At 47.8% G+C, this 22,081-nt stretch overlaps 1 protein-coding gene across 2 annotated transcripts in view; it reads left to right on the top strand.

Moving 5' to 3' along the window:
- The window catches only part of DENND4A (DENN domain containing 4A), a 125,726-nt gene that overhangs the window by 6,176 nt on the left and 97,469 nt on the right, over window positions 1-22,081 (top strand). Inside the window, exon 1 of one of the 2 annotated variants that reach the window (XM_090028801.1) lies at window positions 21,231-21,308. The exons of the other annotated variant lie outside the window; for it this stretch is intronic. The gene's annotated coding sequence lies outside the window, so the exon portion shown is untranslated. Of the gene's footprint in view, window positions 1-21,230; window positions 21,309-22,081 lie in introns of those variants that run through there. 2 annotated transcript variants of the gene reach the window in all.

The raw sequence follows: 22,081 nt of genomic DNA on the forward strand, positions 1-22,081 counted from the left end.
CACAGTGATTTCTAAGTGTGTCAGTCCTGCACGCTCCAGCACCTCTGCATACGGTATTTTGTCTTTCCACTTTATTTTCAGAATCTTGTGCAGGCATCTCATGCAGAAGCTGTTCAGTCTCCGGATGTACCTAACATATGCAGTCCACATGTATGGACCATAAAGCAGGGATGACAGCATACAAGGCTCACAGATGCACATCTTCACCTGAGTTGATAGTTTGTTCTTAGACTGTGTACATTTCTGTAATAGCCTGAAATTCTTAGCTGGTTTTCCGATTCTGTCAGTTCAGTCTGAAGGGCTATATTCTTGCCGATCATAGTTGCAAAAGCTGTCGACGATGCCAAGAGACTTACCCTCCAGAGCGATGTCAGGCACTGGTTCTTCTACCCCCCTTGGTACGTGATTACAGTCTTCTTGAAATTAATTGTTAACCCAAAGCTCTTGCATGATGCAGAAAATTTGCCCAAGAGATTTCACAGGGAAGATTCACTGTAGCCAACCAAGGCCACATCATCCACAAACAGGAAATCACTCAGAACCAGCTCTTTCATCATGCTAAACCTTGGGATGTTGAACAAGCCTCCATCTAGTCTGGCGTGAAGATAAATGCCGTCATTGCTGTCCTTGAATGCATAAAGAAGCAGGACTGAAAAGTAGATGTTAAAGGGCATGGGGGCTAAGACACACCCCTCTTCCACCCCATTACTGATGTCAAAGGCATTTGATTCTTTATTTTCATACACTACAGTTGCCTTCATACCTTGAGGTAATGAGGAAATGATGTTCAGCAGTTTGGGGGGGACAACCCATTTTCTTCAGAACAATAAAAAGGCCCTGTCAACCCTATTGAAGGCCTTCATCAGCTCGATGAGGGCCATGTCCAGTGGTATTCATTTTTCTGTACTTTTCTCTCGAAGTCACTTGACTGAAAATATTGTATTTCCTGAGCGAAAACTGCATAATGGGTTTTTAAGAAAGTATATTCGTAATAGCAGGAAACTCGCAAGGTAGACTGGAAGCCGTAAGTCAATTTATTCAATGAAGACCCTCATTTTCTTGTGCCTCCTCTACAAACATACTTGGGGTTTACAACTCCAGAAGAATAGCAAAATGCTCTGCAGACATACCCGCTCAATCCGCTAGGTGTCCTGCTGCATTCAAGTAATAGTTAGGCTCCAGGCTGTTTCGCTACCGTCACAAGGTTGGGATTAGTGCTTCTCTTCAGCAAACGCTCTCGGATGAAAGCTGGGGCTCTTCCTCTCGCCCCTTGCAGAGCTAGCATTCAGCGCTACGCTTGGCTCGTTCTGGGAGCTATTCTGGCATCCACAAGTGCTTCCCACAAAAGCCTGATCCAGGACGGAGATTTTCTTCAAGTCTTCCTCCTTCCCAGGGGAACACTAAATGAGATTTCCCAGAGCCAAACTCTTGCCCTGCTCAGCTTCAGGCAGCTATTTATAGAAGTTTTCTAGCGAGTTCGGGGCTGACTGGGAGGAAGTGATGATGGACATCCGTAATCACAGCAGATCGCTTGCACCCCTGCTCTGACGAGACGCCGGGTCCCTGCCGTTTGCACATGATGCTCGGGCTGGTTCTCTGGCTCCCCAGCACCCAGGCCTGTCTGTGACAGCTGGCAGAGTAGCCGCTCAGTACGCGTCCCGTTGCCTTCCCTGCAGCGCGGGCATCAAACACGTGGTAAGAAGGGCAGCCTCCAGAGCCACAAGAGGAGGCGTCACTGGTTTGCAGAGTACTGGCTCACTTTGCTGGGTTTCCACTGTGGAATCGGAGCCTCTCGGTCAGGGGTGTCAAACTTGTGGTTCACAGGCTGGATCCAGCCTGCAGAACTATTTAATCTGGCCAGGCAGTCGTCCAGGGGACTACTGGAAATTGGGGGATATGGCTTGCTGCAGAATTCAGGTCCCTGGACCCCAGTGGACATGGCCATCAGCGGCAGCTGCCGGCTGTCACTGCCACCTAAATGCAACCCGCCACTGCCACACACACCTCCAGACCTGTGCTCCGCACCCCTGCTCTGTGCTGCTGTCCAGCCCGAGCCCCACGCTGCCAGATGCCCCTTGCCCTGTGCTGCGGCATGCCTCTGGCTCTGCGCTGATGCCTGGCTGAAGCCCCATGCTGCGGCTCATTCAACAGCCTGATGAATAGCAAGACTTTGAAATAAGAACTCTTCGTTATCATTTAATAACTGCCTTGAGGAATATATGGTTTACAATGCACGCAAACAACCCTAACACAGGTCATGACATGGAAACTGGGAGGCGTATGCATTGCTTTTTAAATTGTACCTGCCGCCTGCCCAGCCCCTGTTTCTTTTGGGGCTCCGAGGTGGATCTGTGTAACTCCATGAGGCAAGATTTGGAGCAACTCCTCTGTAGTTGTCTGGCTGAAGTACAAACCGTGCTCCTTCACAGCTCTCGCATTGTGTGTCCTCCTGCCGAGGAACCTTTGCTGGCACAGACTGTGTTACAGGCCTGATTATCCCCTCCCTTTATACTGGTGTCACTCTTTTGAATTTAATGGAGTGAGTGCTAGTAGATGCCAGCCTGCCAGAAAAATTCAGGAGGCAGGTGTGCTGTCAAATAATGAGCTATTACCTTCTCCCTGCTGTGGCTGAGATGTGTTGTGGCCCCAGGTCCCACTTGGCTGCTGGCTGCACAAATGGGCACCAAGCAAGGTGACTGCAACAGCTTATGAACCAGCTGCAAGGGGAGAAGAGGGAGGGGGAACAATAGCTTTGTGTCCTTGAACCATCAGGAGTCTCTGCTGTCAGCTGCTTTGCATCACGGGAAATGCCTAGCAACTGTCTTGTGCCGTGTGTTTCATTAGTGGGTGTGTGATGATCATTGTCTCAATGCGCTGCGAGAGGCTGAGACAGTCGAGTTTGGGGTCTGCACATATGTCATCCAGAGGTACCTGCTGTGGTGCTCTCCATATGGGAGACATCGCTTATTCTGAAAAGGAATACACCCGCAAATCAAAACTGGTCCAGCACATGTGTTTGCTGCTACACATAACAAATACTGCAAGCCTTGCCATGATTCAGTGCGTTATGCATGGGAGCCATCTGGTCCTGTGTCTTCAGAAGCAAACTGAAACATGCTGCATGTCTTAGTGGTGAAAGCACAAACAGCCGATGTGAGGGAGACGAGAAAGATCTGTTGACGTCCTACCCAAGAGCCTGCCTCTAGGGGATTGGTTTCGTGGCCCGCTTCGTGCCTCCTGCTCTTCCTGTAGCTGGAGGATCCGTCAGACAGGCTGCGCTGTCAGGTCTCTCGGCTCGCGCACCTTGTGGGATGCTAAAGACTGTGTTTCATGCGCTGGGACAAACTCCCAGGGAAAAGCTTTTTTCTTGCCAACCAGCTGTGCAGCCACAAGCTGTGCACAGCCTGTAAAGCACTGCTGGAGCACCAGTCTTGACTGGGCTAAAACACACTGTTAATCTGCCTGCATGATTAGTCATTAATATCTGCTCAGCACTGAGCCCTCTGGTTTTGTCAGACAGAAAGAGGCTGTGAGTAGTGTTTAGATGCTCGCATACAGAGGATGGAGACAGACGATCCTCTGTGGCTGACGGGACCAAGAGTAGAGGCAATGGCCTCAAGCTGCAGCTGAGCACATTTAGGTTGAAGATTAGGAAGGACCAAACGAGCTGGTGGAGTATCCGTCCTTGGACCTTTTTGACAACAAGTCAGACACTTGGTCGGGATAGTTTATCCAGAGATGACCCTGTCCTGAGGTCTCTTCCAGCCCTACTGTTCTGTGATTTTATAACTAGAGGATCAGGCACATGGAAGAGCCCCAGAAAGGTGTAAGAGATGGCCCATTAGAATATGCAGCAATGAACACAGTCCACATAGTGGGTGCCCAGGCCTGCTCCTGATATGATTTTCTGAAGGTTTCACATACATCCGGAGTTGGTGTAAAACTGGTTCATCTTAACTGTAGAGCAACCGCAACTTACCCTAGCTCAGAATGTGATTTCTAATGGCTTGCAAGCATCGTGGAGGCAGAGTGTGTCCTCGTTTGGGTGTCTGCGCGTGAAAGCACACACATGAGGTGAGTGCAACTTCTTCCCCCCAGACACTGAGCAAATAGATCAGTAGGTGACATGCTTGTTCTTCCATGACAGCGAGTCTAATGAAGGTTGTTTCATGGTTTGGCCGATTTCCAGCAGGGCTGGATACAATACGCAGATGAAGCCAGATTGCCTTTCCTGTGTCAAATGTTCTTCAAGAAGGATGTCTGATTATTCTTCCATGAATACATTTGAAGAAGCAACTCTCCGGGAAATTGAAGAAATAAGAAAGAATGTTCTGATTATGCAAATAATACAGCACTTCCAGTTTTCTGTAGGTTAGCTTCATGCCCAGATCTACATAACAGGTTAGTTCAAGCAACCAAAAAAAATCTTATGAAACTAAAACAACACTTGTTACTGTTGTGTTGTTCCCTCTGTTAAAGTCGGCACAGGGTCGTTATCCATGTTAGTCTGAAGTCTGGCACAAGGTGGGGCTGGGGTGCCTTGAGCTCCATACCTGCCATCTGATCTGGTGCAGTAGGTGGTTGACTACAAAAGCTGGTGCCCCTCTGAAACAGTCTCATAGACGTGCTGCAAGGCTGTGAGATGCAACGGCGCTTTAATCAGAGTGGCTTTTAGAGCCACCCTAATTAAAGCACTCCCCCACCCCTGAAGTATGTGTAAAAGTGCCCGAAGGTGCCATCGTGCCCTGCCTTCTAGCTGCATATGTGTTACACCTCGTTCCCCCATCCGTTTTGATCTTTTGTCTTGTCTGAAGAAACCTCAGGGCAGGGTTTGTCTGCTGCTCTGTTTGTAAATAGAGCACGTGGTGCAATCCTTCTTCATTTACCTTAAGGCGCTACAATAATAATAATCATGTCACTGACAAAATAATAAATGCTTCTGTTCATTATTTCCCAGTCTTCAGAGATTAAAGTCGTATAATAGTGCATTTTCCCATACAAATTATTTAAACTGTAATTGTCCAATGTAGCATGAGTAGGCAATGCTCACCACCAAAGTATTATATTTCCCTAGACCCTATCACAGGTAAACTCCTGGTTCTAGATAGAAGCGTGTCTTATAATAGGGACTGAGTGACATGCATTCATTTCCTCACTTTGATCAGCATGCTGGATAATCTGGAAGTGTTTGGTGAGTTTAAAAAGAAATCAATACTTGCAAAATGACAACTTTGGTGGGCAAAAATCTTCCCCCCATTTCTTCTCCCTGCCTGTCCCAGATTCCTTGTGGGTATTACAGAAAATGGAAAGAAAAATATTAACATAAAAAACTTCTAAAGGACTTGAATAGTACTGCCGTTTTGGAAGAGGGTTTGCATATTTTCCTCCAGATAGGATTTTGCACATATTCTACTCGCCAGCTGTTGGCGGTACGAGCCGAGCAGCGTACCTGGAATGCAGACTCACAACTTTTCAGCAATTGCTGAAGGCAAAATCTCCTAAGATTGTAACAGATGTTGGCTCACTTCCTGTATGCTTATCGTCAACCACTGTAATGATCTTCCTCCTTTGTAGTTGTTTTTCTGAGCATCACTATGGAGACCCAACACAATGTGCAACAGTGACACATTGAAGAATCTACTACATATTTGGTTTAGAAAAATCAAGTAAAATATTATTCTTACTAAGAAGCCCTAGGACTTCTGCAGGAGGGGCATTAGTCACCACACTACATGTCTAACCACCACAAAATGACAGTACAGGAAATCAGTTAAAATATGCTACATTACTATGGATCCATAACAGCGAATGTCAATATTATGTGGCTCACTGCTCCTAACCTGGACTCCTCTTCAGTCAAGACCTGCTAAGTGATCTGTCCGTTTAATTGAGATCGTTGTCAGATCAGGCTCAGCAGAATGGATTTGAGCTAGACTGCACGAGGGGTACATGACATGGCTTATTCATTTAGTGTTTGGTGTTAATTGCAAGTTTGTAGATAAATGATGTGAATTAGAATCTGCCAGCAGATTTCGCTTCAGCCTGCTATGGCTCCTGAATGCGCTTGGCCTTGACAGGTTAATGCTTCGTATGTGGAGCCTGTAGAAGTCCATAACATGCAGACCAATACATCATAGCTGAATGTATTCCTCTGATGCTCTGGATATACTAGAAAAGATCATCAATTCTGCATCAATATGGTAACTCAAGGCGAGTCCCTAATGTAGATACACTTCAACCATTTTTTCTTGCTTTTATCAATTTAGTTTGTATTTGCATATTACAAATATAATCTAAATTAATGTAAGCAAGGGCTAAACCAGCTTTAGGATATCTACATCAGGGGGTTGCACCCATTTAACAACTTTGATTTTAAACTGATGGATTTAAACTGATGCACCTACCGAATGCAGGTAAGGCTGCTGATAAGCAGGGTCATTGGCAGAAACATTTATTTTTCCCTGGTGAAGTACAAGTAAAGAGATTCTGTCTGGCCTCTTGGTTACTGTCCTTTTTGCTGGGAGGTTTTGAAAGTTATAAACAGAGCTAGATTTGGAGTGGTGTCTACTGCCCTGTGGACCATGGCTGATGCTGGAGACCAAAATAACATCTTGGGTCTGGCATGATAGCCTGGTGGATGTGGTTATATACGGCCCCATGGGAAATTAAAACTTTCAAAACAACTGCAGCTTCACTGGAGTTTGTAATGTTGCACATGATGTTAGGGGCTGATGCATTACACTGCTGCCTCTGTGAAGATTCCTCATGCTCACAGTTGCAGTAGGAGTGTAGGCATCTATTATTTATTTAATCTCTATAGCACTATAAATCTACGTAGTAGTTTGCAAACACAACATCACGTACGTCCTAGAAACGCTGATGGCAGGGATAGATTTTACTGTCTTGAATAGTTCCACTGCAGCTAACGGAGCTACCTAGAATGGTAAGCATTAAGCCCCAGGTCCTCTGTTTAACACCAGTTTATTTCAGTAAAAGGCACTTTGGCTCAAATCCTTAAAGAAATGGAAGTGTTTATAGCATCAGACATGTTGAGCTAGAAATAATTCACATTTTTTTGCCTTGAAGAAACCAGAGAAGTAAATACAAGACATGAGGCTAGCATTGAGAAGGTGGGGTTTTGCAAATTATCAGTGATGAACGAGAGAAATGCAGGTCTGGTTGATGGGGATTTTCAGGAGTTCTCGGTGGATGTGGTCAGGGAGATTCTTTGAGATACATGGGGAAATACCCACAAAACATACCCAGCTAGAGTGAGAAAAGAAGGAACATAGGAGCTGGCAAGTACGGGGGGGGGAGGGTGCAAAATTCCTTCCAAGTCTTTTTTTAACAGAGGAATGGGAGCTTGAATGCGATGCAAAAGCAGAAAGAAAAGCTTTTAAGAGGTCAGTGACCAGCAGTAACTGGAATTACAGACAAACTGGAAGGGGTGAAAGGAGAAGCTTACAGTAATCAGGATAGGAGATGACTAACACAGAGGCAAGGGTCTTAGCAGCAGCACAGGACCCAGAGAGGAAGAAGTAAGCTTGGGGCTGGGGCTCGGACTGTGATAGCTGCTCTAGCAGTAGGGATGGCAGTCTCCTGCAGAAGCATGCTCAGTTCAGCAGTGGTGGGGAATGCCAGTCCCAGGACACTAGGGTGTCCTGCTCCTTTTAAAGGCTGGACCTGCTAGGAAGACAGCCCTAGCAGTGAGTGGGGAGCCCAACTGCTGGTTACCAGGAGAGCCAGAACAAGCTAGTGGGCCCACACCTGCCAGCGGTCAGCTGACCAGAAGGGGCAGGGCCTGGCTCGTATATAAACCCCAGGCCAGAGGCTAGGAGGGCAGTTCTCTGCCAGCAGCCAAGGGGAAAGGAGCTCTCCCAGAGGAAGCAAAGGGGAGAGGCCTGACTGCAAGTGCAGATTCTAGTACTGTTGAGAGGCAGAGCACACCTTATGTGGCTCAAATTATGTTATAGCCGGGCAGCTTGAATTGTGTTATAACCTTGGGGCTTGCAGGTTGATTTCTGTTTATAAGACTGGTGGTTTGGGTGAGGCTATTTGAGGAAGGAGGAGGCCTCACTGGGGCCTACTGTACCGTGGGGAGCCAGCGAGGGCGCAGCATTTGGGCTGCGGAGAGCCCCGGCACCAGCAAGGGGGGGCTGATTCATAGCAAGGCCTAGACCGAACAATGTCAATGCCATCTGTGAAGCTTGGGGTGTGGTAAAGGGGCAGGTGGAGCATGCATATAGCCCATAAGGCTGGGGTGTCCTGCTGTGACATCTGTTTTGGAACGGGACCCACAAGGGGTCCAGGGACCCACGGGGTCAAAGAAATTTATCAGGACTATAGATTTCATAGATTTCATAGACATCAGGGCTGGACGGGACCTCGGGAGATCATCGAGTCCAGCCCCCTGCCCGAAGGGCAGGAAGTCAGCTGGGACCATAGGATCCCAGCAAGATAAGCATCCAATTTACTCTTGAAGGTGTTCAATGTAGGTGCTTGAACCACCTCCGCTGGCAGACTGTTCCAGACCTTGGGGGCTCGGACAGGAAAGAAATTCTTCCTTATGTCCAGCCTGAAACGGTCTTGCAGGAGTTTGTGGCCGTTTGACCTCATCATCCCTTGGGGCGCTCTGGTGAACAGACGTTCCCCCAGATCCTGGTGGTCACCCCTGATAAACTTATAGGTGGCCATCAGATCACCCCTGAGCCTGCGCTTTTCCAGGCTAAAGAGTCCCATGGCTCTCAGCCTGTCATCGTAAGATCTGTTTTCCTGACCTCTGATCATGCGCGTGGCTCTCCTCTGGACTCTCTCAAGCTTCTCCACATCCTTTTTGAATTGTGGAGTCCAAAACTGGACGCAGTACTCCAGCTGCGGCCTCACCAAGGCCGAGTACAAGGGGAGAATGAAGTCCCGGGATTTGCTCGAGAAGCATCTATGGATGCAAGCCAGCGTTTTGGTCACTTTACTAGCCGCAGCATCGCATTGCAGGCTCATGTTCATCTTGTGGTCAATGATGACCCCCAAGTCTCTTTCTTCTGTAGTGCTATCCAACGTAGCACTGCCGAGCCTATAAGGATGCTGCAGGTTTTTCCTCCCAAGGTGGAGAACCTGGCATTTTTCAGTGTTAAGCACCATCAGGTTCTTGTCTGCCCATTTGCTGAGCTTGTCCAGGTCAGCCTGGATCACCCGCTTATCTTCTGGCGTGGATGCTTTGCCCCAAAGTTTGGTGTCATCGGCGAACTTGACCAGTCCACTCCTGACTCCAATGTCCACATCATTAATGAAGATATTGAACAGTGTGGGTCCAAGGACAGAGCCTTGAGGGACCCCACTGGTCACAGGGCACCACGATCTGCCATCAATTACAACCCTCTGGGTCCGACCACGGAGCCAATTTCCCAGCCAGCGGATCGTGGTGGAGCCAAGGCCACAACTGGCCAGTTTGGCCAAGAGGTGATCATGGGATACCAGATCAAAAGCTTTTTTGAAGTCAAGATATATGACATCAATCTCTTCTCCCTCGTCCAGGTGATAGGTCACCTGGTCATAGAAGGAAATGAGATTGGTCAAACAAGACCTACCCGCAACAAACCCATGCTGGCTGTCCCTTAGGATGTTAGCCTGGGCCAGTCCCTCAAGGATGGCCTCCTTAATAAACTTTTCTAAGATCTTCCCCAGGATAGAAGTCAGGCTAATGGGCCTGTAGTTAGCCGGATCCACTCTCCTCCCTTTCTTGAAGATTGGCACCACATTGGGCTTCTTCCAGTCTTCGGGCACTACACCAGAACGCCAGGAGTTTTCAGAGATCCGCGCCAGGGGCTGGGCTATGACGCTCGCCAGCTCCTTGAGTACCCTGGGGTGCAGATTGTCAGGGCCGGCTGACTTGAAGGTATCCAGCTTCTCAAGGTGTTCCTTCACGAGGTCGGCATTTATGGAGGGTAGGGGATCCCCATCACCTGGATCTCCCTGTCCCATAACGGGCATGGGCGTCCCATGGGACTGATGAAAGACTGATGCAAAGTACCTATTTAATAGGTTGGCTTTTTCCTGGGCGTCAGTTGTCAGCTGTCCCATCTGGTTTAGCAGGGGTCCAACATTGCCCTTGCTTTTCCTCCGGCTCCCCACGTATCTGAAAAAGGACTTTTTGTTGTCCTTGATGCTTGAAGTTAGTTGGAGTTCAGTTGCAGCCTTGGCCAATGGGACGTGAAGGCAGCCTCCCTATATCATAAATCCATCAAGATGTGGCAGGAGAGAATAGAGGGTGCCCATCAGGCCGAACTGGCACAGTCAAGGGGCCTTAGGGGCCTTAACACAGCCATCCTTAGGGACCCCATCCCGTGACAGACACCAAGGGGGATGGCGTTCACATAAGGGTGTGAGGGCAGAGTTGATAATTCTACTAGATTAGATGTGCCACCAAAACCTAGAGTCCAAGGTGTACATAAAGGGAGCAGAGGGACTCTGTGATGTAATCACAATGAAGCTGCTGAGCTCAAAGATTGGGCCTGGAAAGGAACATTTTAATAACTATGTGGTCTATATATACTTTTTTTGCTATTGGGAATAAAAAGTGACCTATGCTACCTTCTAATATGCACAAATAGCTTTCTTCTTTGACTAGTTACAGGCTCCCTGCTCTAAGTGAATGGAGCGTACAGCTAACTCGCATGGGAATTGGACCTGCCTAGGCATGATCCTGAAAATCACTTAAGCACTTGCTTAATTTGAATCATGCGAATTCTTTATTGAACTCATGCTGCAGTGATTTCCTGACTCAAAGCACAGCACCAACCATGGTAGCACCCTGCTTAAGGCAGAGGGGTTGTGTCCAGTATTCAGATTAAGGGGCTCCTGGCTCTTGCTCTGCAGCTGACTTTGTTCTTGGCTTTCTGCAACATTTTTGTTAGCAACCCTATGCCTCAGTTTAATCTTTTTGGGAAAATGATGACACCCATTTTGCATAGATATGAGTCTTGAAGCTGAAATCATCTATGCATGTATGAAGTGCATAGGCAGGCAAGGTTCTTTGGGTAGATGTGATATCTTTGATTAGACCAACCGAGTAGTTGGAAAAAAGTTCTTAGCAAGCTTTTGAACGCAGTCGCCCTTCATCAGGCACTGGGAGTATGAAGTGCAAGAAACTTTGGATTCAAGGCATGATCTGATGCAATAGATTGTTATAGATGGTAGTGCTTATGACTGTCCATGTGTTACTAATAATTTAAACAAAATATCAATAGGTAGAACTAGGCGGGACCACTAATGAATATATGATCAAGGACTGTTTTGTAGGGAAATGTACTACATGACCTAGCAGAGCTTCATTTTCCTTTAAAAAATAGAGATTTAATACTCTAATTCTATTTTAAATGGACTCTGAATGCTCCGAACTTTTAGATAAGCTGTTACTTCTCTGCTTCTTGGTGAGTGTTTTAGCAGCTGCTTTCCATTGTTTTCTCAGTACAGAAAAAAACCCATGTCACTAACAGGAACCATCAGCAGCATAGAACAAATTGACTTGCCAAGAACATTTCCTCCACTAATGTTATTTATAGTCAGAGTTCTTTTTTGCACTGCAAATCCACAGGATAGGTTTGTGCCACAAAATGGCCATTGAACATCCACGAGCCACAGCACTTCACTAACCTTCCTCAAGATAGAAGATGTTGTTATGTAGCTGTTTTGCATTCACAAAATCCTGAGGTTCTTTATGGCCCAGCTTCAGAAAAGCGTTTGTGTTTGGAAGGGCACCTGATAAGCTCATGTGTTTTCCTGAAAGGGAGCATATAACACCCTTAACATTTACATCTGGCTAAATGGGCCAGATGAGCCTGCCTTGAACAGGGGGTGGACTAAATGATCTCTGAATGTCCCTTCCAGGCTCTAGCCCTACTGTTCTGTGATTCTGTGACTTCTTGCACAACCAGTCAGTAATTAATCTGCAGCACCCCTGACTATCTGTAGTGTGACATGGCCTGTGGTGATATCTGAGTTTCTTCCCAAACTGCGTTGATTTTATATTTCTCTCCCACTCCTGCAGTTAACAGGGGCTGGACTCTGAAGCTGCTTGGATTTGGTTTGGGGGGACAAGATGGAAGAGAGATTATGCTGTTTTTTGCCCTGGGCTTGGTTGGACACATGAGTTTGGCATTTTACTCTGAAGAAGCTGAAGTTCCTGCTCGTGATCTGTTCTATGAATCCCAGTCTGTGGGCCAGATGTGAAGAAAGCTGTCTGTCCTTAACAGGTTTCACTCTTGCCATGACTCTTCCATTGTGCGAGTGAAATGCAAGTGTCAAATACCATAGGAGGTTCATATCCGAGGTGCCGAGGAAGTCTCTCTATGGTAAGACGAGCCACACTCAAGGAGAACTCTGAGCAGGATGAAAGACTTTTTAATTTAACCTGGTGTTTGGGGGGGAGTGCAACAAAGTAAGCAGAGCACGTGGGTGATAGCACTTTGCTTTGCTGAGCATTTTATCCCAATTCAGCAAAGCAATGAAGTACATGCTTGACTGGAAGCACAAGGGAAATAAAATTTTAAGTGACAAATATCCTTTTCCACATGGTACAAAAATAAATTGTAGAGAAGCTATTGCTGAGGCTAAGAGAACAATTCAAGAAGTTATTGAAAGGGAAAGGAATACTTATTCAAATAAGTGTTTGAAGAGAAACAAACCTCCTCTTCTAAGGCATAAGCTGATCTTTAACAATGAGGGTAACTTCCCTAGGGACAGATATTCCACATCTGTTTACTGGAGGGACTCCCAGTTAGAAGTATCTGATGCCAGGCTCTGTGGGACACAAGATACTAGCCTGGATAGTCCACAGATCTGACTCGGCAGGATAGATGTTATATTTATTTATTTTTGATGTGTCTAAACCAAGCGCAGCATGTTAAGGTTGGTGTTTTAATTCTTAAGTACAGAGAACTCCAGAAATGAAAGCCAGAGGTCTTGAAAGAGGGGGATCATTAGCAGGTTTGCCTGATGGCAGCAGGTGAGGTGCAGCTGTTTCCTTAGCCAGGGCACACATTTGGCATCTGTAGCTAGTTGGATATTTCATAGATTTCATAGACATTAGGGCTGGAAGGGACCTCGGGAGATCATCAAGTCCAGCCCCCTGCCCAAAGGGCAGGAAGTCAGCTGGGGTCATAGGATCCCAGCAAGATAAGCATCCAATTTACTCTTGAAGGTGTTCAATGTAGGTGCTTGAACCACCTCCGCTGGCAGGCTGTTCCAGACCTTGGGGGCTCGGACAGTAAAGAAATTCTTCCTTATGTCCAGCCTGAAACGGTCTTGCAGGAGTTTGTGACCGTTCGACCTCGTCATCCCTTGGGGCGCTCTGGTGAACAGATGTTCCCCCAGATCCTGGTGGTCACCCCTGGTAAACTTGTAGGTGGTCATCAGATCACCCCTGAGCCTGCGCTTTTCCAGGCTAAAGAGTCCCATGGCTCTCAACCTGTCATCGTAAGATCTGTTTTCCTGACCTCTGATCATGCGCGTGGCTCTCCTCTGGACTCTTTCAAGCTTCTCCACATCCTTTTTGAATTGTGGAGACCAAAACTGGACGCAGTACTCCAGCTGCGGCCTCACCAAGGCCGAGTACAAGGGGAGAATGACGTCCTGGGATTTGCTCGAGAAGCATCTATGGATGCAAGCCAGCGTTTTGGTCGCTTTACTAGCCACAGCATCGCATTGCAGGCTCATGTTCATCTTGTGGTCAATGATGACCCCCAAGTCTCTTTCTTCTGTAGTGCTAACCAACGTAGCACTGCCGAGCCTATAAGGATGCTGCAGGTTTTTCCTCCCAAGGTGGAGAACCTGGCATTTTTCAGTGTTAAGCACCATCAGGTTCTTGTCTGCCCATTTGCTGAGCTTGTCCAGGTCAGCCTGGATCACCCGCTTATCTTCTGGCGTGGATGCTTTGCCCCAAAGTTTGGTGTCATCGGCGAACTTGACCAGTCCACTCCTGACTCCAATGTCCACATCATTAATGAAGATGTTGAACAGGATGGGTCCCAGGACAGAGCCTTGAGGGACCCCACTGGTCACAGGGCACCACGATGAGTGACTGCCATCAATCACAACCCTCTGGGTCCGACCACGAAGCCAATTTCCCAGCCAGCGGATCGTGGTGGAGCCAAGGCCACAACTGGCCAGTTTGGTCAAGAGGTGATCATGGGATACCAGATCAAAAGCTTTTTTGAAGTCAAGATATATGACATCAATCTCTTCTCCCTCGTCCAGGTGATAGGTCACCTGGTCATAGAAGGAAATGAGATTGGTCAAACAAGACCTACCCGCAACAAACCCGTGCTGGCTATCCCTTAGGATGTTAGCTTGGGCCAGTCCCTCAAGGATGGCCTCCTTAATAAACTTTTCTAAGAAAGGTCAGCAGAATTACTCCAGTGATGAATCTGACCCCAGGTAAATGAGGTCTTGAAGACCATTCTTCTTTCGTTTGCTTCTCCGTCCTGTATTTTATAGCGGAATACAGTATGTTTCAGAAGATTTTTAAATCCTCTGTTTTCAGAACAGCAGAACTATATTATGAGGGTATCATCCAAATAAATCAGCTACAATTTGGGTCAGACTTTTGGCAGGGATGCATCAGGCATTTTCTTGGAAATCTCCATGACAATTTGTCAAAAGAAGCATCCAGTGTTTTCTCAGCATACAAAGTAGCTGTTATGCTTACTGATGTCATTTGGATGGAACGTTGTTTGTATTTCCAGTGAGGTGTCCTGTTTAAGCTTGGTTAGAAGAAAAAAAAGAGCTTTTTCTGTTGGACCACTTTTGAGCAGTGATCCTGCATCAAAACCCACCAGCAGATCTCCTTATGTTACCTCAACAGTTTCCAGTTCAGTCTGTAAGTGTCCCGAGTTCATAATCGTCAGGTTTTATCTCCAGATAATGGTCACGTATGGAAATGAGATGCTCTGTAACTGAATGTGGAAGTGATCCCATAATGCTCATTACAGGCTTTGTAGGCTGTTTTATAAATTAGAGACAGGTGGTGGTGTGGGTTGTTTTGGAGTTGATTTAGGTATTTCATTTGGCATGCTTATTTTAACATGCTTTGCATGTGCTGGAGACATTTTATTCATCATAGAAAAGATAAGTTGTTTATATGCATGGAAGGTGACCGTTATTGTGTACCAGGTAGTGGTATTAATGAACAAAGACCTGTTCCTGAGCATAGTTCTGGCTCAGCAATCATAACATTATTTTTTCATGGAACATCGTACTCTTCCTGTTGTTGTTCCGCCACTCAGAAATGTGACAATTTTGAATTAATTACAGCACTTTACATTTCTCTGTCAGCTTCCTCTGGAAGGTTTTAATGTGTTCTGCATGCATTACCTAGTTCTTTGGGGAATTACTTGAGCAATAGATATGGTTTAGTTACCCACCTGTGACATGTAGGGATTTCTAGAATTAAATGCGGCATCTTAGGATCGGATGCAAGTGTCTCAACCAATGGAAACTTCTTGGGAAGGTTAGACACGTGGAACATAATTACTAGGTCTGGGATCTGGCCATCACTCTGGGGAGAAAAAGGAAAATGGAAGGTAAAGGCCTCAGATGTCTTGTCCAAGAGTGGCAGGAACCTTGATTTTTATATTGGACTGGTAAGATGGTACACCCGCTCCTCCTATATTTCACAGCCCAAGTCTGGAACTTGACCTTCTTTTACTGCTCCAGAAGAATGAATGCCACCTGCTGAAATCGCCTACAGATGGACCAAGCAGCTGAATCAAAATCCAGTCCTCAGGGAGTGTGCACACACACAACTGGTGACTGCAGCAGAGCTGATATTATCCTTTGGGGGTAGATGGAGTAAGTAGGGGCAACTGGCATTATTCATCTGTCAAAGAGCACTGTCTTACATATTTAGCCTGTGGAAACAGAGGATATAGTATCCTTGCTGGGGAGTGTGCAAGTAAACTTCTAGTCTGCTATTACCCTGCTAACATGGGCTGAGGGCTTGCCTTGCTTTATGGCTGACTGCAGCGTGCAAAGGAGGAGGACGCTGGTCATGGACAAGAGTTGGTCTTAAGTGTGAGGGGCAGGGCCTGGGATCTCCTCATCCTGTAGAAGAGTACTGCCAATGTGTTTTGGTTTTTTATTGTTTTTTGTTTTGTCCCCCCCAGCAGCTTTGGTTTCCTCTGGTTTGGCACAAGACTGCAATCCAGAGGTATGGTCAAACTGCAGGCATTTAGAAGGAGGAGAGATGAACAGTATCCAATTTGTTCAATGTCACATAAACCAAATGTCCAAGTCATAGCCATAAAGCCAGGCACAATGGTGAAATTAGCTCTTGGATTCCCCCTGGTTTGTGCCATCCAGTGTATTTCAGTCTCTTGACACTTGCTTGGGGATAAAAAAAGGAAGGAAGTTGTCTCCCAAGTCAGTCTGTCACAGATCATAGAGGTTTCTGCCTCCCTTTGCAGCCTGGGGTATGGTCCTTCTCTTAGGATCTTCTGAGCATACATTCATCAACCATTTCCCTCTTACTGCAGTGGGAGGCATTGGCAGTGCCCTTGTCTCCCCTACTATTACTTATAGCATGTAATTGGGTGTTTGTGATGCCTGGGATATTGTTCCTTGTGGGTGTGGGCAAGAGTTTGCAATATCAATTTCAGGGGACTTGCCTGGGTTAAGGATTGCCCATGAATGCAGGGGACTGGACATGATGGCCCAGGATGTCCCTTGCAGTCCTATATACTCCTTTGTTTAGGAGTGCAAGTGCTTCTAGCTGCTGAAGGACTGCATAAACCTTCCACGGAAGGCCTGGGCTAGGAAATCTACTCGGAATGGACACATTTGTTCATTGTACTCATGCAGACTGTTCAAAGGTGGAGAATCACACCTGAGCAAACTGCAGTGTGATCAGGCCTTGTATGGTCCCTTTGCACTGGCACAGATTTCATCCTTGCTCATTTTGGGGGTTGAATTCTGGAATCAAGAAGAAGGGGCCTTTTATGAATCCCTTGGTTCATGACATACAGTGGTCTCAGTCCTGTGGGCAAGATCCAAAGCATGGGAGTATTTCAATTGATTTCAGCAACTTATGGATCAATCCCTGTATTTATTTCCTCACATTTCTAGCTCCATTTTTTTTTGCAAGCTCTACATCTAGATGAGTGTTTGCAATTTGAGGCTTTTTTCCATGCATGATATTTTGTTGCCTGTTTTATAATTTATAAAGCTGTGAGTTTCCCCAGAGTATAAAAGCCTTTCAGAAAGACTGCACTGGCAGCAGCAAAGGGAAGGGTGACTGCACCATTATACTGCTGCATCATAATATTTAAATACTCTATTTCATAATCCTTTCTGAAATTTAATCATTCCAACCAAGGACAGTCTCTTTATGTCAGAAGGGATCAGTGCCAAATTTTTAAGCATGCATATTTTAAAGAAGTCCTCCTGAAAATGCTGCTTAATTTTTGGTGGGATAATTACCTGCCAAAACCTCCATATCACTGCATAACTCTCAAGATGTAGATACAATATCATACTGTAAGTGGGTTACTGGAGGGAGCACGGCAGTTTATCATTTGAAATGAGAGTGTTGTTTTGTTGGTTACAAGTTTTTATAATTATCCATTATCATGATCTTTACAGTAATTTTTCCCAAAGTTATAGATATGTTATGCCTTTTAACAAGATATTCTGCCAGGTTCTCTTGGAACCTGATTCCTCCTCACTTACATACACTGGAGCCGATTTAATGAATCGGGAAGATAACTGGTGCAAGCGTAGCCAGAATAAAGCCCAAAGTGCTAGGTCAAAAAACTGCAGGAGTCATGCCAGTGACATCCATTTGTAGAGGCAATAATAATGGTAATTTGTATTTTTTAGCCATATTTTAAGCTCTCTGCATACACTGGGTGCATCTACACAAGACATTTACTGGAGAGTTGCCTAATTAATCCACAGTAAATGTCTCAGTGTCTACATCTGCGACCCTATTAGGCTGCAGGACACTAATAAACTCTGCAGCAGGGTAGTACCTGTAAACACAAGTACTACCCTGCTGTGGCGTTTTTTAATGTGCAGCAATCTATCTGTAGACATTGACCCAGCTGGCTGGGGCAAAAGGATGCTTCAGTGCAGGGGCTGCCTGCTGGCTAGCCCCACACTGGAGCACCTCCATGCCCCAGCCAGCTCCTCTGCAGGACACTGAGCCGGGTCAGCGGAGCCCCAGGCTGGTGCGCTGACCCCCTGCCAGCTGCAACTTGGTGTGCTGCAGTCCCCGGCGCACATTCAAATGGCACACCCGGGAGCAATAAACTCCAGCGTGATATGCACTGGATTTTACTGCTGCACATTAATATGCACTTGTAGATGCACCCACTGAGTAGTTAAACTTTATAATGCAGGGATAACGTTTGTTGAAGCAGGGTACTGGGACTGCAGAACGCTAGGTTCTATTTCTGGCTGTGTTACTGACCATCTGTCTTGCTTCAGTCTACCCATGCGTAAAAGGGACTTAAAATAAAATAAGCTATGATCTAAAATTTACTTTAGAACCACAAGTTAAAAATTATGGTATGCAACATGGACAAACCATGGTTCAGTGGTTGCTGGCCCACAGACACTGTAAATCTCATCTCCTTGGTTGCTGCCTTGGGGAAGCTAAATATGACTGACAGTACTCCACCTAGGATTTCAAAGAGCAGAGGAAACCAACTTAGGTGGCAATTGTCCTGCCTAATTTACTTAACCCTTACATACTATGCAAAGTAAAGTGATGAGCTGAAGCTCACTGGATAGGAAAACTCATTGAACTTTGGACTAGGCTTCCAACAGGTGCGTACTTGGGAGAACGGGCTTTTGCCCAGAGTTCTCTAATATTTTGTTGAGGGAAAAGGCTTTGCCTGTCCGACAGATAGACCACTTCAGTGTAATGAGTCTGTAAGAGTGGCACACACAGTATCTATATCTCTGGTGGCATGGGAACCCTATTCACTGATGCTGGTCTTCCTTCTATGACAAATACAATACTATAGCCATTATTTCTCCTAATTCCTTTTACAACATGGCACCACACAGAACCTCATAGAGACCATCAATGACAAGCTAACCACGAAGACTTTCAAACCAGAATTGACATGAGGGAGGTGACCTGGTGGCCCAGAGGAGGGAAAGGATTATAAGACGGAGAATAAAAGGGCTATGCAGTAGTAGTGGAGAGCTCCGGGCAGAAAAGGTGCCATGAATGACAAAGCAGAGCAAGCAGCTGCTGACAAAAGTGGGAGAGGAAGACTGGGGTTTGGTGCAGTGGGATGAGGAGGCAGGGACAAAGGGTGCTGTGCATTAGAGAAGCAGGCTGGACAGGAGCAGTGATCTGACAGGGTAATTAGACAATCAGAAATCTGCCAAGCACAGTAGGGTCATGGCTCATGACTGGGCTCCTAGCCTAGCTGCAAAAAACCCCCAACAAAGTTGATAGTGGGTGCAGATCAGAGAGGCAGGGCTGAGACTGATGGGATGGATCAAGGGGGTCAGAGACTCATTGGGTGCATAATCAGAGGTCTGTAAGAATGGGCTGTGTGTTTGCTATGATGGCAAAATCTGCCTTGGAATTTCCCCTTCCTGAAGAACTAGCATCCAGAAATCTCGACTTTCATTAATAATACGTTTTTGTCCTTAGGACTGTGAGGCCACAAAGCAATAGTGTGCTGAGTGTGCAGAGAGCCTGAAGCAATAGCTCCAAGAAATATAAACAGCCCTTGTAACCATGGTTGGGCGTGAAGTTACGAAACTGGAAGAGGGCACCACAATGAACGTGTTCACATGCTCCATTTTGGTATCAAATTAGGGGCTCAGCTTCACAGACGATAGTGCTCAATGTCATACTGAAAGCAATAAACATCTCTGTATTTAAAATGCTGGTGTACTGGAAGGTGCCACCGGATTCAGCGCTTGCCGCACCACAGAATCACAGCTGAAAGCAGAATAGTGCCTCGAGTATTGATCCCTTGGTGTCTGCTGCTGTGTGGGCTAAGTGAAGTCCTAGGTGTGTGTGGTGTGGCAAACGAATTGATATCTCCTGGAAATACCAGAATTGGGCATTGTGTTACTATCTATATAGCCCCAACGCAGGGTAAGGCTTTAAGGATTCTCCGGCACTCAACAAACACTCGTGTGCTGCCTGTTCACAAAGAAAAAAAAGGGGGTCCAACATGGCTTGCACTTAGCAGACCCAGCTGAGGAAAGCAGTCTGCACGTTCAGGCTGACCTCTTCTGTGTTCACAGCATTGCAGAAATGGGTCTATGCTAAGAGTGCGTTCAGTTTGGTCCAGTTTTGGGTCGGAAAAGGACATTGTGCATGGAACTGGGCACATGAAACAACATCCCATCTTTCCGGCTTCGACTACCTCCCGGTCAAAGCAATTATCCAGAGAGATGAATGAATCTACTCGCATTTTCAATGACTTAACATTAACATCTGATTTCCACACCCCCCCGTTTTGTAAGCAGGGATCCTGGTTTTCTGTTTCCCACGGAAAAACAGAGAAAACCACGGGTATCCCCTTTTAGCAGAGAAACCCGCCGCTTGCCTGCTTCTGCAAACAGCTCCGCAGCCCTGCAAGAAAGCAGGGGGGGGAACCCCGGCTCTGCCGGGGGAAGGGGGGTCTGAGGCGCAGCCTGGCTCGGCTCCACTCCTGCTCGCGGAGCCTGTCAGCGGGCTGGTCCCGCCGCCCCGAGCGGGCAGAGCAGAGCGGGGCCCCCGGCCCGCAGCCCTGCGGGCGGGCTGTTGCGGGGCAGCGAGGGGCACCAGCGGGGCTGGGATGGCTCTGGGGGCAAGTGAGGGGCACCAGCAGGGCTGGGGGGGAGGGGCTTTTAGTCCTAATAACGGATTGTGGGGCCGCCCAGCCACCCACTGCGGCGTTTACCCGCTCTCGCCTTCTCCCGAGCGCGGCGAAGAGGCGAAGCGACGCGCTTTTTCCCCCGGTTTCTGCCCCCCTCCCTGAGGCCTGGTGGTCCCTCTTCGCCCCCCACCCCCGCAGGCCCACGGGGAAACACCCCAGGGGGTTCAGTGACGTCCCGGTGGGGGGGGGAAGGGGGCCCCACGGCAAAACACCCGCGAGAACGGGCCGCGTGGATCCGGTGGCCAAGATGGCGGCGCGCGGGGGCGGAGCTTGGTGTCGGGGTGGAGCCATCCCCCTCCCACTCGGCGCGGCAGGGGCGGGGTTCCGTGTCGTGGCGGGCGGGGGCGGAGCTATCTCCTCCTCCCCCCCCACCCCCAACGGCGCGGGCCGGGGCAGCGTGGGAGCTGTCAGCGCCGGGAGCGGGTAAGCGGGGAGGCCGCGGGGCCCAAACCGGGGGGCATCTCCCCCCCAGGCGCAACCCCCCCGGGAAGCGGCCCCCGACGCACGTGCGGGCGGACGGTCGGCGCTCAGGCGCTTGGCGGTCTCCGCCCTGCCTGAGGTGGGAGCAGGGCAGGGCAGGGCCTCCCCCCGGGGGACAGCAGGGAAACCCAGGTCAGCCCCCGGGATCCGGAGGAAGAGGCCGTGGGGACGGGCGGCAGAGATGATGCCGCTGCCTCTCCTCAGCCCTCCGCAAAACAGCTGTCGCCCTCCCCGTGCTGGCTGCGGGGCGCCACGGGAGAGCGGGCGCCGGGGACCCGCCGCGTGCCGGTGACGTTGTTGGAAATTAAACTAACTCCAGCCCCGGGTTCGTGCTGGGGTGGGTTTGTTCCCTTCTGCTTCTGTCGTCAGAGAAGGCTGCGGGGACATGGGCTTTCCTTCTCTGAGTGATTCAGCCTAGAAGTATTTATTTCATTTTATTGTTTTGGCAAGTCCACACGGGCGTTTTAGGGAAGTCGTTCCCACGGAGGAAGCAGAAACGGAAAGGGGGTGAATCCTGATTTGAGTGTCGCGTGTGCAAGCCCAGCCTGGTCAGGATCTCAACTTTCTAAATGGCTCAATAATGGAGAGCCTGGGGGGTCATCTGGCTGTCAAGCGAATGGAAATTTTGAAAGGGGGGGGTTGTAGCTGGGTTGGTCTAAGGAGATAAGGCAGACAAGGTTTTTTGGGTGAATCCGATCTCTTTTATTAGACCCACT

This window comes from Crocodylus siamensis, chromosome 15 (genome assembly GCF_052110815.1).
Source record: "Crocodylus siamensis isolate JL-2025a chromosome 15, ASM5211081v1, whole genome shotgun sequence".
Lineage (NCBI taxonomy): Eukaryota > Metazoa > Chordata > Crocodylia > Crocodylidae > Crocodylus > Crocodylus siamensis.